The sequence below is a fragment of the Oncorhynchus mykiss genome, chromosome 8, assembly GCF_057628025.1.
Source record: "Oncorhynchus mykiss isolate SJ-2025 chromosome 8, ASM5762802v1, whole genome shotgun sequence".
Lineage (NCBI taxonomy): Eukaryota > Metazoa > Chordata > Actinopteri > Salmoniformes > Salmonidae > Oncorhynchus > Oncorhynchus mykiss.
The window spans coordinates 59,866,282-59,880,000 of NC_143029.1; the positions used below are offsets into that span (position 1 = coordinate 59,866,282).

Consider the following 13,719-nt stretch of genomic DNA (forward strand, 5'->3'; position numbering starts at 1 on the left):
TTCTGTCTGTAATAAAGCCCTTTTGTGGGGAACATTTTTGGGTGGGCCCAGTGGGTGGACCGCTCCCAGTGGGTGAGCCTATGCCCTCCCAGGCCCACCCATGGCGGCGCCCCTGTCCAGTCATGTGAAATCCATAGATTAGGGCCTAATTTATTTATTTCAATTGACCGATTTCTTTTTATGAACTGTAATTCAGTAAAATCGTTGAAATTGTTGCATGTTGCGTTTGTATTTTTGTTCAGTATAGTTACTTCATGCATACATGGCCAGGAGTTTTTCCTAATCACACACGGTCAGGAAGAACTCATGGCCATAGTCAAACAAACATAGCAGTGGCACACAAATGCCTCTGTTAGCTCGCTAGCAAGCGTCTCACATTTTTTACCAGTGAGATCTATTCATATGTATTTCTATAGGGAGCAGGATCTGAGTCAGAAAGACAACCAGACACTTTGACACTGCAAGCACGTCCTAGCATTTACTCTGCCGGGGGAAGGCAGCCACCTGGCTGTCAAAGTGCTAGATCAGACAGCTTGACAGGTACAATGAGTAAGAGGGAGGGAGAAAGAGAACGAGGGGGTTAAGAGAATGCAAAGCAAAAGAAACCCACAACAAAGGTACAGACCGAGATAATTCTATGTTTGGGAAAGATGGACATGAAACAAGCTGGAATAAAGGGACATACTGTATAGGGATACAGAAAGAGAAAGAGAGGAAGGTTTGGAGACACAAATGCAAAAGAACGAGAAACAAAGTTTGCAGAAAGAGTGTGTCACAAGGGAATGAAAGGAATTGTGAACAGAGGAGAACAAGGGAAATGAACGAGAAAGCGAGGGAAGAGCGGGCGGGAAAGAGTTGTGTTGTCATCCAGGTTCAGAATGAGTGCAGATTTGACAGAAGCGTTTAGTTTTTTTTCATCCTATGTTTTCATCCTTCCTCCGAAGAAAGCTCGGAGAAAAGCTTCTTTCAGTACGCCGTTGAAAGGGCGGATTAGCGAGAGACTAGGCCAAAGAAGAATGCAAACATTCTTCTGCACACCTTGTGCATTTACCTTGTCATGGTGTCTCAATAAAGTTGGATTCGTGTGGGCCGCAGGCCAATCTTTTGAACTCTACAGACTCGACAGAGATTTTCTATGGTTTGTTTTGAACACGGCTTTCTTTAGCCTCAGCTTTTCCCTATCTCCAAGTTGATGGAGAGGTCTTTGGCCCATGATCCTCGTGTGTGTGTGTGTGTGTGTGTGTGTGTGTGTGTGTGTGTGTGTGTGTGTGTGTGTGAGTCCCCCTGAATCTGAACTAAATGTGGCTCTCTGAGGTTCTTCCCCTTTGACCCTGTGGTTCTGTGGATGATGTGGCCCCTGTGGGCATCCTGAAGAATGATAGGCTGCGGTTACAGCTGATAAATGTGTGACGAATGCTAGGATTGCGCTGCGCAGGACATTATTGTCACACCGTACATAAATTGCAACTTTCGCTGCCAGCGGGATGGAAACGCATGACATGTTGCACCGTTACGATCATTCAAGTGTGTGTGAGGGTTGGGAATTGCCAGGGGCCTCACGATACAATATTATCACGATACTTAGGTGACGATATGATATGCATTACGATTCTCACCATTCTGTATGTAATGCGTTTTGATATTGCGATTTGATGTTCCAAACATATTGCTCACTATATGTCTGCTGCAGAGGGACCAGAGAGCACGAGAACATGAGTTGTGATCAGTCATGGGGGAAAAAGGGCTGAAAACCTGTTGGCTCACTATTTATAAAGAAGTTATGCTATATGCTATGAAGGTAAAATACCAGAGTTTTGCCTTAACAAATGGTTGAGTGGTCAGGATTTTCCCTGTGGAATGTGTGCAGGCTTTTTCTTCCAGGCAGGGCACACGGGTCTGGCTCTGACAGGTCGAAAGAAAGTTGAACCAACCCCGTTTGAGCTGGTGCTGCTGGGCTGGCTTGCTGCTGCTTCCAGGGAGGTTGGTTGGAGCTTGTTTTCACTCAAATATAACTCAAACACCACAAAAACATTTGGGAGGAGGACTTATGGTCACTGAAGAGATTTCTGAGCAAACAACTGCAATGTATGTGCAGACTTGAGCTATGTAGGCCTAAACCTCATACTAAAAATAAGGAGGACAAACATACCAAAACAACAGTGAGCGATTCACATTGGTGCTCCTATATCAGAGAAAGGAATTGCAATGTTGAGAGCAATATCAATGGACTTTCCCATATGATGATGTCACTCTATGCCTTACACGATCACACTAAACCAGGGGTCTCCAACCCTGTTCCCTCCAACCCCAGTTGGAACTAACCTGGTTCAGCTCATCAACCAGCTAATTATTACAATCAGGTGCGCTAGAGTAGGGTTGGAGTGAAAACCTACAGGATGGTAGCTCTCCAGGAACAAGGTTGGAGAGCCCTGCACCAAACGATCTAAACAACAGAGACCCAACCCTATCCCATCCCTCTACTGCTACCAAAGGTCAAATGACTCATCTTCCCAGTTTTGCCTGGTATTTGCTCTGTGACCGTGGGGGAAGCTGGGAGTTGCGGTCTCTGAAACATGATTTTGAATTACTGGTCAAGCTCCACGCTGCTCTGCAATGAACATGAAATGTTGTGGCTTACATTAGCTTGTGGCCTACATTGAACAATGGGCAGTGGTGGTGGTCTAGTATTCGGAAGTAGCTGCTGTACTGTGATGTTGTGTGCTGTTTTGGGGTTTGTGTCATTGTGGTTTGGATGGAAAACATGGTGGTTTACATTCTAAATGATCACTCTCTTTCTCTGTCTTTCTTTCTCTCTCTGTTTACCTCTCACTCTTTCTCCCTTTTATTCTGTATCTTTCTATCTCTCATCTATCTGTCCTCCTCTCTCCCTACCTCTTTTTTTAAAAACGTTGTCTCTCCCTCTCTCTGCCTGTCTCTGTCTCAATCAGTGTGACTAATAGAAGCCTGGAGGACTAGCCTGTCCTGACCCGTTTAGAAATGAGACCCCCCAGCCTGCTCCTCATATGCAACACACTCACAACATTCGAACGACATTATTTTCAGTGTGAAACATGATTTCCCATGTCAGTGAGTCTCTCTCAACCGGAGGACGCTGCATGTTAGGATTCATCCTCTAGGACTGCTATGTCGAGGAAGCCACAGTACAACTGTACACAGGCGCATTGAAGACCGTCAAAGCGGTCTACGTTGGTAGTACCAAGACCATTAGAGCCACTCATTTATTCATGCTTTGTTGTTTTCCCTGTTTAGGAATTGATTTAGGTGTGTTGTTGTATTCTGAACAGAGCTGCAAGAGTACCCAACACTGACATCCCTGCTACCAGACTACCCAACACTGACGTCCCTGCTACCAGACTACCCAACACTGACAGCACTGCTACTTACAATATATTGACCCAACTCAAACCAAATACTGCCGCAAAGCATGAATTTCCATTTCCAGGTCTCCTTTGGGAAAGAGGCCTGATTGACAATGGGGCTTCCTGGTGAGGTTAAATAAAAGTTAAATATATATCCGTTATATACACGGAACAAAAATATAAATGCAACATGCAAAGTGTTGGCCCCATGTTTCACGAGCTGAAATAAGATTCCAGAAAATGTCCATACAGACAAAAAGCTTATTTCTCTCAACTTTTTGTCTGAGACCAACCACCCGGACAGCTGATGAAACTGAGGAGTATTCTGTCTGGTTCACCAGCGGGTGGGCCTATGCCCTCCCAGGCCCACCCATGGCTGCACCCCTGCCCAGTCATGTGAAATCCAGGGCCTAATAAATGTATTTCAATTGATTGATTTCCTCATATAAACTGTGGACACTCCTTCAAATGAGTGGATTCGCTATTTCAGCCACACCCGTTGCTGACAGGTGTGTAAAATCGAGCACACAGCCATGCAATCTCCATAGACAAACATTCACAGTAGAATGGCCTTACAGAAGAGCTCAGTGACTTTCAATGTGGCACTGTCATACGATGACATCTTTCCAACAAGTCACTTTATAAGATTTCTGCCCTGCTAGAGCTGCCCCAGTCAACTGTAAGTGCTTTTATTGTGAAGTGGAAACATCTAGGAGCAACAACAACTCAGCCGCGAAGTGGTAGGACAACAAGCTCACAGAATGGGACCGCCGAGTGCTGAAGCAAGTAAAAATTGTCTGTCCTCGGTTGCAACACTCACTACCTAGTTCCAAACAGCCTCTGGAAGCAACTTCAGCACAATAACTGTTCGTTGGGAGCTTCATGAAATTGGTTTCCATGGCAGAGCAGCTGCACACAACCTTAAGATCACCATTCACAATGCCAAGTGTCGGCTGGAGTGGTGTAAAGCTCGCCGCCATTGGACTCTGGAGCAGTGGAAACGTGTTATCTGGAGTGATGAATCACGCTTCACCAGTCCGACGAACGAATCTGGGTTTGGCAGATGCCAGGAGAACGCTACCTGCCCCAGGTTTGGGATAGGACCCTAAGTTCAAGTGAAGGGAAATCTTAACACTACAGCATACAATGACATTCTAGACGATTCTGTACTTCCAACTTTGTGGCAACAGTTTGGGGAAGGCCCTTTCCTGTTCCAGCATTACAAAGCGAGGTCAATACAGAAATGGTTTGTCGAGATCAGTGTGGAAGAACTTGACTGGCCTGCACAGGGGGGGGGGGGACCAAATCAGGTCAACCTACCAAACTTCCCTGCTAAAACATACTGTAGGTCTGTCTGATCCCTTTTCTTCTTGTCACAGCCTAAATGCCAATCACAAACAAGGGAATTAATGCAAACGTGGATGAAATCGATTTTCGCACATGCTGTCAAGAGGCTACTTTCTGGAATAGGGACAGGAGTAACAGCAACCTCATTTTGTTGACAACAATGCTACCGCGGTGCTCTTTTTACAGTTGTATAAACTCAGCAGAGAACGTTCTCTCTCCTCATTCAACTCCACTCTAATCTTGTGGGGCGTTTCTTTAAAATGCGCATCCAATGCCCTTAATCCCTTACGTAACTAGACCATTCATATGCTTCAATGAACTGCGTTTCACAATGCTGTGGCAAGAAAGGACAATTATAGCGGGTCTGCTCGTAATGTTACATTTCAGGCGCAGATGCTTCTATTTCAAAACGGTTTGGAGCACAGTTGAAAAGGTAACGCACTCACTATACAATGGATTAATTCGACAAATGAAACCAGTACTTTTCAATGCGTGAGATATAAGAGGTATGGCGTGTAGGCGTGAGAAGATGGTCAAATACTTGCGTCTCACCGCCAATGCGTGAGAGTTGGCAGCTCTGTGAGTTTGCTGCCAGCCCAAACTATTGCATCGCTTCTCTGACAGACTGTCCCCAGTCATGTGACAGGGGTGTTCAGTATGAAGCGTGTCAACCATGCTGTCTAAAGACCAGAGAACCATTCACGCCATATGGCAGGAGGAAAACAGAAATGCGGTCATCACAGGCGGTTGTTGTCTTGCTTTTTAAATGACCTAAGACAGACCGAAACTGTTACGAGTCATACACACACACACACAGATAACACAGACACACACACTTGCCCAGTCATGTCTATGACCCAGAGGTTTATTTATGAAGGGGCTAACTAGTACAGGATGGTGATTCGTCTGTTTTGGTGATGTTGTAGAGACCTAGGAAGCTGTGTTGCCACCGTGTCTTCTTGGTTCATCAAAAATACAATACGACAACACACTAGGTGACCTCATTTAGATGTTTTCATGCTGCTGTGCGTTGTGACTGGTTCCTGTTGTGTTTAGACACTAGACATACTGTCAATTTGACCCAGATCAGGGCTGTACGTTTAGACAAAACACCCAAACGCATGTGTGTCAAACACTTTAGAAGCCTAAAGAGCCCATTGACTGTGCACATGCTGTACACACACACATCTGTAACAGTGTTGCCTGCGCGGTGATGTTCACAGTCCCAGCTCATACACCCATTGGTTATTCATCGGGTGACATTACCACTGGGATGTGTGTGTGTCTGTCACATGCCTGTCATAGAAGGCAGCCATGCATGTTTCTGCAGGCTACAGCAACTTAATTACAAAAAAAAATTCTGCCTTGTGTGTGTGTGTGTGTGTGTGCGCGTGAATGCGTGCGTGCGTGCGTGAGCAAGTGAAGCGTATTGTGTGTGTGTGTGTGTGTGTGTGTGAGTGAGCAGGTGAAGCGTATTGTGAGTGTGTCTATCAGGGTCTCAAATTGTTGGTGGGTACCTAACAGCAACATTTGAGGAGCCTGTGGGAGTCTCAGCCCCCCAGACTGCAGACAGACATAAGACGAAGGTGAAGCAGCTAGCGAGGTACTGCTCCTTGTCAGCAGTCATGGACAACCTTGCTGTACGGGGAACAAGGTGCTATCTCTTTCCCTAGGTGTCCAGATATCCCTTTCCGGAAATCTTTGAATCATTATTGTATGATTTGTGGATTCAAATAAAGTATGTCAAATGTGTATGTTCCGGTACGTGGTGTGTGTGGGTGGCCTGTGAGAAGGTGGATTGGTTTAGGTTGTACATAGCCCAGAGGTCAGCCAGCCCAGCCAGCCACCAGTAGTCATGTGTTATGACCTGCTGCTATTGCTGCTGGAGGGAGGAAGCTATTTCTGTTGCCAACCTCGAGATCACATTACAATACCAACCTGGTGATCAGACACATGCACCAAGGGGATATTATTGCCTGGGTGGGCTGAAGACGCGTGTGGGTGTGTGTTTGTGTGTGTGTGTGTGAGAGAGAGAGAGAAACAGAGAAAAATAGTCCACCACACTAACCTCTCCACACTATATCCCAGTGATTTCCAAATGCCTATTCCGAACGCACTTATGAGTGACAGACAGTTTCTCTTGGGCCGCGGCTAAGGTCTAGGGACTGAGTTGTGTTTAAAATCATTTTTTATTTATATTACGTAGGTTACAGTTGCATTGGACAGTCTTTAGGTAAATCCCAGGATTATTGGACAGTCTTTAGGTAAATCCCAGGATTATTGGACAGTCTTTAGGTAAATCCCAGGATTATTGGAGAGAACTCTAGGTGGGTCACTGTGCAACAAGGTCAGTGACCACTGCTGTGACTTTCTGTCAACCCTGTGGAGTTTTCGCCTGACTTGTTTTATAATCCTCAGCAGGACACAGTGATTCTACTTCTGCGTTGGTTGCTGTTTGGAGTCCTAGGCTATGTTTCTGTATAACACTTTGTGACATCGGCGGATGTAAAAAGGGCTTTATAAATTTGATTGATTGAGGGTGTCATCATCTCTTCCCTGGTGATGTTGGGTAGTTCCCCTAGCATTGACGTCAATGTGCCCAGCTGTGGATTACACACACACTGGCAAAAATGTTGGGAAAGTTACCGGAATTTTGCATTTAATTATTATAATTTTTTTTTACCTTTATTTAACTAGGCAAGTCAGTTAAGAACAAATTATTATTTTTCAATTATGGCCTAGGAACAGTGGGTTAACTGCCTTGTTCAGGGGCAGAATGACAGATTTTTACCTTGTCAGCTCGGGGATTCAATCTTTCAGTTACTAGTCCAACGCACTAACCACTAACCACAGTTTTGAGAGTATTACCAAATATTTTTATGAGTAAACAAAGATAGGCCACAGCCTGTTGTTTCCAATGGGAACAAATTAGTCATAGTGGGCAGAACAAGCAAGGAGGTGGGCAGAATCAAGCACGAGCTAACGAGATCCTATTGGTGCATTTTTGTATACATTTGCATATTTCTGTTAGGGAACGCCTACTCTGTGAAGTGCGCATTTGCAAAAACTCAATTCACTTTTGCATTCCCTCTAAACTCAATTTAAATAAAAAACTTTAGCAAAGGGTAGTCTAGAAAACTTAGTCCCCTCTGTTCGTAACAAATTATAGTTTTGGGAACAGAAAACTGTATTATCAATGAGAAGATTGTCGGCCGAAATCCATCTCGTTCCACCTTCTCCCACTGCCGGCCACTGGGCTTCCTCTCACTACCATATTTGGATGTTTCACAGTCCAGTGAAATATATGTCTCATTTTTCTATCTGAGGTATTACTGCTGAACTGATTCAAAACTTAAGTGCTATGGCTTTTCAACCTCTGCCATATCGTGGATTCAGAGCTACCTATCTAATAGGTTTTTTTTGATGGAGGCATCGCTGTCAAACATGTAAATTGTGGTGTACTGCAGGGCAGCTCTCTAGGCCCTCTACTCTTTTCTATTTTTACCAATGACCTGCCACTGGCATTAAACAAAGCATGTGTGTCCATGTATGCTGATGATTCAACCGTATACACATCAGTAACCACAACTAATAAAGTCACTGAAACCCTTAACAAAGAGTTGCAGTCAGTTTTGGAATGGGTGGCCAGTAATAAACTGGTGCTGAACATCTCTAAAACTAAGAGCATTGTATTTGGTACAAATCATTCCTAAAGTTATAGACCTCAGCTGAATCTGGTAATGAATGGTGTGGCTGTTGAACAAGTTGAGGAGACTAAATTACTTGGCGTTACCTTAGATTGTAAACTGTCACTGTCAAACATATAGATTCATTGGTTGCAAAGATGGGGAGAGGTCTAGCCGTAATAAAGATATGCTCTGCTTTTTGACAAAGAAAAGCAAAAAGCAAGTTCTGCAGGCTCTAGTTTTGTCTAATCTTGATTATTGTCCAGTTGTGTGGTCCAATGCTGCAAGGAAAGACCTAGGCCCAGAACAGAGCACCATGTTTTGATCTTAATCGTAATCAGAGGGCAGATATAAATACTATACGTGCCAGTCTCTCATGGCTAAGAGCTGAAACATAAAAGGTGTTGAAAATCCCAAATTGTTTGCATAGTAAACTTACACACAACTCGGACACACACACTTATCCCACCAGACATGCCACCAGGGGTATTTTCATAGTCCCCAAATCCAGAACAAATTCAAGAAAGTGTACAGTATTATATAGTGCCCTTATTGCATGGAACTTCTATCTCATATTGCTCAAATAAACAGCCAACCTGGTTTCAAAAAACAGATAAAGCAACACCTCGCAGCACAACGCCTCTTCCCTATTTGACCTAGATAGTGTGTGTATGTATTGATATGTAGGCTATGTGTGCCTTTTAAAAAATGTATGTAGTTCTGTCCTTGAGCTGTTCTTGTCTAATGATGTTCTGTATTATGTTTCATGTTTTGTGTGGACTCCAGGAAGAGTAGCTGCTGCTTTTGCAACAGCTAATGGGGATCCTAATAAAATACTAAATAACAACTGTCCTTCAACAAAGCCAAAGGATTTTTCGGTAATCAGCGTCTGGGACAGTCCGTTTCCACAGGTCATTTTGTTGGTGTAAATCTCTGAGTAATTTGTCACAACGAGATAGGACACATTGAAGGACAGCTCTGACAAATTGCTCTTCCTGTAATTTGTATATTCCAGCAAAAAGGCAGACTGTTTGTGAAGGCGAAAGACAACCATTTCTAAATGCAGGCTATAGCCACTGTCACTCCTTCAACTTTGTGTAATTTGTTCAATATGGAAGTTCTATATTGACAAGTATTATTCTAATCGTTTTTAGACAGCCTACTGGACTGGCCGTCTTAGACGGTGGTCCTTTCAAACGGGTCATTATTTCATTGTGGATCTCCCTTGGGCACCGCCTCCTTCTCTTTTCTCTCTATCCCTCTCCCTTCCCTTCCTCTCTCTCTTTTTCCCCTGACTCTTGTGTTCACCTCTGTCACAGCAGCCCAGACCGATAATTGAAACAATCCGGCAATGACCCCTTTGGTTCTCTCTTTATTTCTCTCTTTTATTCCCCCCAACATCCTCCCATTCTTTAAAAGCCCTGTCTATCTGTTTCTGGACGGGTTTATTGGAGTGTGCGCAACATTATTTAGCCCCCCCCCCCCGATTGTTTTTTAATAGTGGTTTTCCTCCCTGGTGGCCTATGATAAGTTAATGGCCTGAGAATTGTTCCCTGTTTAGTGACTCTTATGTGTGTGTGCTTGTGTGTGTGTGCGTGTGTGTGCAAGGAGGAAGTGGCTCGGGGGGAACAAGGAAACTTAAGTGCTTCATAACATCCCTCCTCTCGCTCACGCCCCCTCTAACACCCTCTCCCGGGGGGCTAAGGGGTGAGGTGGGGAGACACAAGGACATGGGAGGCTGCTTTGCTGGGGTGTGTAGGAAGGGTCAGACCAGGTCAAGTTTGTGTGTGTGCGCGTGTGTGTGTGTGTTTGTTGTCGTTACTCTGAACATAAATAACGTGCATGGCTGGCACAACATCTTTGTGCTTATTCCTCCAACATTTGCATTTAAATATTTAAGAAGAAAGGTCACTTTTATAGAGCCATTCCATATACCCATCCCTTATCCTCATTTTCCCCGTGCTTTCCGACAGGATAATTCCACAGCATTCAAAAGAATATAACTTGTCCGCAACCAATACCTCCCAAGCACTATACCTCCCAATGCCCTTTGAAAGCACTATCAATACCTCCCAATACCATCTTAAAAGTCGTGTGACTCTACGACAGTAAAGTATGTGTTCTTCAGTAAGAATACTGTTGTGATTGCTCTAGTGTCCTCTGGGAAGGAAATGGAGTGTGAGTGATGACTGGCGAGGAGGGGACAGAGAGTACCGTTAAGGAACGCTGCTTCTTCAATCTGCTCTACCGTCTGATTGAAAGTGATTTGGCTGGCTTGCCCACGCACAGGCACAGGCACGGACAAATGCACTCACACACACTCATACAAACGTACACACACTCCTACACTCCTACACACCTTTGAGTTCTGCTTCGAGACAAACCGAGTGGAGAAACAATACTATTACGGATGAGCTGTGCAAGGTGGAGGTTTAGGAGGCTGTGTGTGTGTGTGTGTGTGTGTGTGTGTGTGAGAATGTGTGCCAGCTCACTTAGTTCAGACGTCCTTCAGACAGCAGGCAGCAGGCAATAGACCAGGCAAACACACACCCACGCACCCACAGACCCCCCAACCGCACACAGCTTCACACACATGAGTCAGAGGAATGAGTGTATGAGTCCGCCGTGGTCTTGATGTAATTGCGGTGACATGGTAAGATGAGGGCTGCTCAGTGTCACTCTACCTTCCATACTGAGGCAATCTCCTCGCCAGTACCTTGAGAGGAAAATAACAGCTAATTCATACACTGACATAGGACTGAAGAGACACTCCGGGACTATATACACACACCGTGGCAACAACAACACATTCGCTCACATGAACACATAAGCACACACACACACAGTCTTGTTTATTAACTAACCTTGTTGGGACACACAATTGATTCCCATTCAAAATACTATAACCCTAACCCTAATTCTAATTCTAACCATAACCCTAATTCTAACCCTGACACTAATTCTAACCTTAACCGTAAACCCCCTAGAAATAGTATTTTGTCACCGGTTGGTCAAATTTGGTTTTGTTTACACTCACGGCGCAGTCATGAATGTAGAAACACACACACACACATATCGATTAATGGTAGGCTACAGCTAAATAAGGGCAAAATGATTGGCCTTAACAGTTGAGGTCCCGCACAGCAGATCAGTATCTTTGATCAGTAAAACTGTTGGGCTATCATTCTGATATTCCCCTCTGTGGGCCAAACATACCCTTCTATAGATGCCAGCCTGGTCACTGGAAATAGACGGCGATTTCAGACGTCTGAAAAGGCCCTGAGAACGTCGATATACTGTATACCTTCCTCAGTGCTCACCACAACAACAAAAAACCATTGCCCAGCACTGGTGATGCTCGGAGCCAGAGCACTCTGTTTAGGCCACCGCGCCACCACAGTTCACAATGCTCTAACATAGTTGATGATAGTTGATTTTTAAATTATTTCCTTTTACGCCTCTCCCAAACCGTAGCCCCTCGGGAATGAATACCCAAACTTAACCCTTTGAGTTGTTTCAGTTTAAACCCTGTCAACCACGCGGAATTAACCCGGTAACCATGCGGAATGAATGCGCCAAAAATAGACGTTTGTCCGTAATACGTGGAATTTCGAAGGGGAACTATGAGATCTGGTATCAGCAAGATACAGCATTTGCATCCTAAATGGACACTATTAGACACCTGAAATGGACACTATTGGACACCTGAAAGAAAATCACTACGACAAGCACTTAGTGTGTGTTTTCTACGTCATATTCACTGTGTAACGTTGTGTAATAGACTATCATTGATCAGTGTGCAGCCAGGTGTTACTCAATCGACAGGCAGTCTCTGCGTGTCGGTCCCGGTGTGAGTGAGTGTGTGTGTGTGTGTGCACGCGCACGTGTGTAGAGCTTTCTGTATACACTATGAGTCACAGAACAAAAGATTTCCAGTCATTTAAGAGTTGTTGGTGAGCCAGACCTCTGTCTACTTTAGCGAGAGAGAGAGCAACATGATGTGAATACAAAATGGTTTTCTTTGTTAGATACAGCCCACACTCTCTGTCTCACCTTGGCAGGACTAGAGCAGTGATCACAGAGAGAGAGAGAGAGAGAGAGAGAGAGAGGTTTGTGTGCCAGAGGCTTAATACAGCCTCTTAAGAAAGGGAATGTAATTAAACAGTGAAAGGATGTTGACATGCTCCATCTGACAGTATGCATAGCGTGTGGGTGGATGTGAACACGTTCGGAATGTGATAAAGAATCTAGTCAGTTGAACCTCTTAAATATTGTATCTATTTTTGATTGGCTGATAACTGTTCCCAATCTCCACACTGTGTGAGGCCTATGTGTGAATGTTTGCAGAATGTTTATTGCCTGAGGCCAAATAACAGCAACGTGTATAATACGTCATATACAGTTGAAGTCGGAAGTTTACATACACCTTAGCCAAATACATTTAAACTCAGTTTTTCACAATTCCTGACATTTAATCCAAGTAAAAAGTCCCTATTTTAGGTCAGTTAGGATCACCACTTAATTTCAAGAATGTGAAAAGTCAGAATAATAGTAGAGAGAATGAGTTATTTCAGCTTTTATTTCTTTCATCACATTCCCAGTGGGTCAGAGGTTTACATACACTCAATTAGTATTTGGTAGCATTGCCTTTAAATTGTTTAACTTGGGTCAAATGTTTCGGGTAGCCTTCCACAAGCTTCCCACAATAAGTTGGGTGAATTTTGGCCCATTCCTCCTGACAGAGCTGGTGTAACTGAGTCAGGTTTGTAGGCCTCCTTGCTCGCATACGCTTGTTCAGTTCTGCCCACAGGTTTTCTATAAGATTGAGGTGATGGCTTTGTGATGGCCACTCCAATACCTTGACTTTGTTGTCCTTAAGCCATTTTGCCACAACTTTGGAAGTATGCTTGGGGTCATTTGCGACCAAGCTTTAACTTCCTGACTGATGTCTTGTGATGTTACTTCAACATATCCTCATATTTTTCCTTTCACGTGATGCCATCTATTTTGTGAAGTGCACCAGACCATAATGATGGTCATTATGGCCAAACAGTTCTATTTTTGTTTCATCAGACCAGAGGACATTTCTCCAAAAAGTACGATCTTTGTCCCCATGTGCAGTTGCAAACCGTAGTCTGGCTTTTTAATGGCGGTTTTGGAGCACGGGCTTCTTCCTTGCTGAGCGGCCTTTCAGGTTATGTCGATATAGGACTCGTTTTACTGTGGATATAGATACTTTTGTATCTGCTTCCTCCAGTATCTTCACAAGGTCCTTCACTGTTGTTCTGGGATTGATTTGCACTTTT

At 44.2% G+C, this 13,719-nt stretch overlaps 1 protein-coding gene across 3 annotated transcripts in view; it reads left to right on the top strand.

Annotated features, from left to right (window-relative positions):
* The window catches only part of LOC110530232 (glypican-1), a 108,312-nt gene that overhangs the window by 35,390 nt on the left and 59,203 nt on the right, over nucleotides 1-13,719 (top strand). Inside the window, exon 1 of one of the 3 annotated variants that reach the window (XM_036985802.2) lies at nucleotides 5,051-5,160. The exons of the other annotated variants lie outside the window; for them this stretch is intronic. The gene's annotated coding sequence lies outside the window, so the exon portion shown is untranslated. Of the gene's footprint in view, nucleotides 1-5,050; nucleotides 5,161-13,719 lie in introns of those variants that run through there. 3 annotated transcript variants of the gene reach the window in all.